This window comes from Chenopodium album, chromosome 20 (genome assembly GCF_948465745.1).
Source record: "Chenopodium album chromosome 20, dcCheAlbu1.1, whole genome shotgun sequence".
Taxonomy (NCBI): Eukaryota; Viridiplantae; Streptophyta; class Magnoliopsida; order Caryophyllales; family Amaranthaceae; genus Chenopodium; species Chenopodium album.
The window spans coordinates 23193002-23197221 of record NC_137853.1 but is presented as its reverse complement, the minus strand read 5'-3'; the positions used below and the strand labels follow the sequence as shown (position 1 = coordinate 23197221).

Sequence of the window (4220 nt, the reverse complement as noted above, 5' to 3'; positions counted from 1 at the left end):
ATCCCATGATGTGGACATTCTCTTTGGTATTCCTTGTACCTTTCCCATGCTTCATAGAGATTCTCATTAGGCCTTTGCTTGAATCCTTGGATTAATGCTCTAGCCTCTGCCGTCTTCTTTTGTGGATAAAAGCGAGACAAGAAAGCTCTAGTAACATCGTCCCATGTCCTAAGCGAATTAGGCTTAACCTCTTTATCCAACCACTCTAAGGCTCGACCAATGAGAGAAAAGGGAAACAACTTAAGCCGAATGAACTCTTGAGAAATGCCGTTCACCTTGATGGTATTGCAATACTTTTCAAACTTCTTGAGGTGATTCAACGGACTCTCATTCTTGGCTCCACTAAATTGCCTCCTCTCTATTAATGTTATCATGGCCGGTCTTATCTTGAAATCATTCGTCGGTGTTGTAGGTGGAGCAATCCCACTCTCGAACCTATAAGCACCAGGAATCCCCAATTCCTTCAAAGCTACCCTATGATTCTCTCCCATTCCTCCTTCTTGCATCTCTTCATCAAATTCCTCTTCACTTGAAGAACTAGATTAAAAAGATCTATTTGCTATTCTTCTCCTTGAGAGTGTTCTCTCAATTTCCGGATCAAAAGGCACAATAGATCGAGCACGAGCACTATGCATGCAAAATCTCAAAGAAATTGTTAGAAACACGGCTACAAGTGTAGCCTAAAAGAAAGAAATAAAATCTTTTTGTATTTTTTCGAATAAAATGGAATAGAATCAACAACAATACACAATCAAGACACCATTCCCCGGCAACGGCACCATTTTGATGAGCGGCGAAACGGTAGGTCGTTGGGCTACCTTCCCCACCCAATCAAACAATATTTTTAAACTCAACTAACCCCTATACGAGTATAGTAGCAAGTCAAGGTCGAACCCAAGGGAATGGTAATTGAAAGTCTATTGCCTAATGCTAAGCTATTCCGAAGTCAAGAGCGGTGGTTGATAGCTAGAACTAGAGCTAATAATGCAAATGAACTTGTATGAAATCAAAGGTATAAACACTAGGGCTAGGATCCACATGTATTTGTAATAGAGAAGGATAATTGGGAAGCTCAAATCAACTAAGTCAATCGATGTGAGGGAAGATCAAACATGCATCCAAAAGAGCATATCAAGCTATTCTCATAGAGGTCTAACTAGCGTCAACTGCGATAAACTCTAGCTAGGAAACATCACAAGATACCTCAATCGTGAAAATGAAAGTCACAAATCAATGGTCCGTATCAATGTGAACTTACAATGCAATCTAGTGCAACAATCAAAGGTGGCCAAACTTCAATCAATCACACACATGCACATGAATCATCAACCAAGTTTAATCACATCATCAACTCCATTAATAATCCCCAATTACACTAATCCATTGCTCATACATGCTTCACCATTACCCTAGCAAGCAAACTACTCACTACTCATAGTAATTGAGATCAAAACACAACTAATCAACAATTTCATCATCAACATATTAGAAATCTAAAAATCAATACAAAAATCAATGAAACTTCAATGAAACTTCAATCAAACATCAAACAATCAACAATCATATGAAAAACAAATGAAATCAACTAAAATCAAACTTATATTGAAATCAAAGATGAGTAATCCTTACAAAACTTGATCAAAGATCAATTGCAATGAAGAAATCTTTAATCATCAACAATACACCATGAATTTCTCTCTCTTCAAACTTGAGTTTCTCTCTCTAAAAATCCAATCAAAAAATGGCGTGGGAAAATTAGGTCGTTGGACTAATCCTCGTAAGCCAAACAAAATTTATAAACACTCGACAAACCTAAATACAAGTATAGAGGTAAGTCAAGGGTCGAACCCAAAGGAACGGTAATGTCTAAGTGCTTCCAATTATATGCCTAAGCTAGGTCGAAGACAAAGGGTAAAAGAGTGACTCTAAAAACTACTAAAACGAGGAAACCAAACAAATATAAGAGCTAGGGATTAGGATTCGCAAATAATAGCAATGAACATAGCAAATTGGAATGGAAAGTCGACTAAGTCAAGCAATGTGAGGGAAGATCAAACATGCAACCAAAAGAGCATGTCAAGCTATTCTCCTAGAGGTCTAAGTAGCTTCAACTACGATAAACTCTAGCTAGGAAACATCACAAGACACCTCAATCGTGTAAATGCAAGCCACAAATCAATGGTCCGTATTAATGTGAACTTACAATGCAATCTAGTGCAACAATCAAAGTTAGCTACTCTTTAATTAATCACACACATGCACATGATCAATCAACCAAGTTTAATCACATCATCAACTCCATCAATTATCCCCAATTTACATAAATCCATTACATCATAAGCTTCACCAAATCACTAACCAAACAACTACTCTAACATCATCATCTAACCAACAAACAACTAAAGAAATCAACAATCAACAATCAAAGAATCAACAATCAAAGAAGAGCAATTACACTAATCAAATAAGAATCATCAATTCATCAAATCCCAATCAAAATCAAACAATCCAAACATTAATACTAAACAAAGCAATAAATGAGATAGAGTTTAGAAATGCTCATTGATAATAGAGAAGATCTCCAATACAATTGTCACCATTGAATCTTCAATCTCTCAATCACCATTGAAATTCTTCACTTTCTCTGTCTAAAATCTACTCCTAAAACTAACCCCTAAATCTAGAGAGAGAAGCTATCAACTAAGCTAAGAATATGATCTAATTCTATTATGAAACTTGCTTACAAAAATTGGGTTCCAAAGGTATATATAGAGAGAGAAAATTGTCAAAATCCGATCGAAAAAGACCCACGCCGGTGCGGCCGCACAACAGGATATGTGCGCCCGCACCACCATGGTGTACGCCCGCACACATATGGTGTGCGGCGGCACAGCCCTCTTGTGCGGCCGCACCATCCGCGCGTGCAGCCGCACCCAGCCGGGTTTTCTTCGATTCTTCAACTCTACAAGCACAAGTGGTGCACACATGATTTATGATGGTGATGAACACTAGAAGTGGCAGTAGCTAAGGCTTAATATTGGTGGGAACACAACCTCTTTGATGGGAGCACCGCATACGAGTGCAAAAGAAGAGCCAAGACTTGGAACTTCCACTTCTTTGCATCTTGAGCTTCCCGAAAGCCATGAACTTGATCCAAAAGCTTCTTCTACCATAGTGGATCACCAAAATCAAGACCGGAACCTCGTTCAATACCTACAACCACGAAAATAAAGCAAATAAAGGAGAAAAGGCTAGAAAACCAACAAAATGCATAAAAGCTACAAAATAAAAGAGGAAAGGTAAAACTAAGCAACAAAGCACAAAACTAAGCACTTATTAAGCATGAAAGCTATGAAAAGAGGATAGAAAAGACCTAAATGCTCATCAAATGTGTGCCATTTATGACACACATCAAAAACTAAGCAAAAAGAATTCTAATGTAAAACTTATACAAAAATAGAAGGAAATAACTATATATACAAGGGAGAAGTCGGTTATGACGTCCAAAAATAGACCCACGCCGGTGCGGTCGCACGTAGAAGAGAGAAGGGGCGCACGGGCACAAGACCCACAGGGGTGCGCCCGCACACGCCACCTGTGTGGCCGCACATCTCCCTTGTGCGCCCGCGCCTACATGTGTATTCCCCTCCCCTTCTTCATCCTTGCTCATCCGGTGCACACGACCTTTGGTGATGGTGATGAACAACAAAGTAGGTAGCAAGTTATGGCCATTTTGGTGGGCACAAGGCATAGATGGTGTCCACACCGCTTGTGTGCACCGGTCTTGAAACTTTCTCTTCGAGTTCCGCTTGACTTGAAGCTCAATACACTAGCACAAGGCATCAAAAGCAATGATAATCGTTGAAGGGAAGCTCGGGAATATTTGGACGATCAATCATAACCTACAAACTAAAGAAAAGAAACAAATAATAGAGAAAAACAACAAATAAATGAGAAAATGCGCAAAATAAAGAAACTAACTACGAAAAGCACAAAGTAAAGAAATAAGGAGCAAAACTAAAGAAAACTAAGGAAAAGAGCTATAAAATGAAATAAAATTCATCAAAAAAATGATCAAATGAGTGCCATAAATGTCACTCATCAGAAAAGCATCAAGTGGTTGAGCGTTTACTCAAAGTGCAAAAACAAGCTGCTTATAGTTTCATAGAGAGGGTGTATTTAAACACCATTTTCAATTAAAATCAATTCTCAGTTGTTAA

The 4220-nt window shown here is 38.5% G+C and overlaps 1 non-coding gene across 1 annotated transcript; it reads left to right on the top strand.

Moving 5' to 3' along the window:
* Positions 1–106, top strand: LOC145599896 (small nucleolar RNA R71). Its single transcript, XR_014104146.1, has one exon. It is a non-coding gene; the product is annotated as a small nucleolar RNA R71 (small nucleolar RNA).
* Positions 107–4220: the final 4114 nt, after the last annotated feature.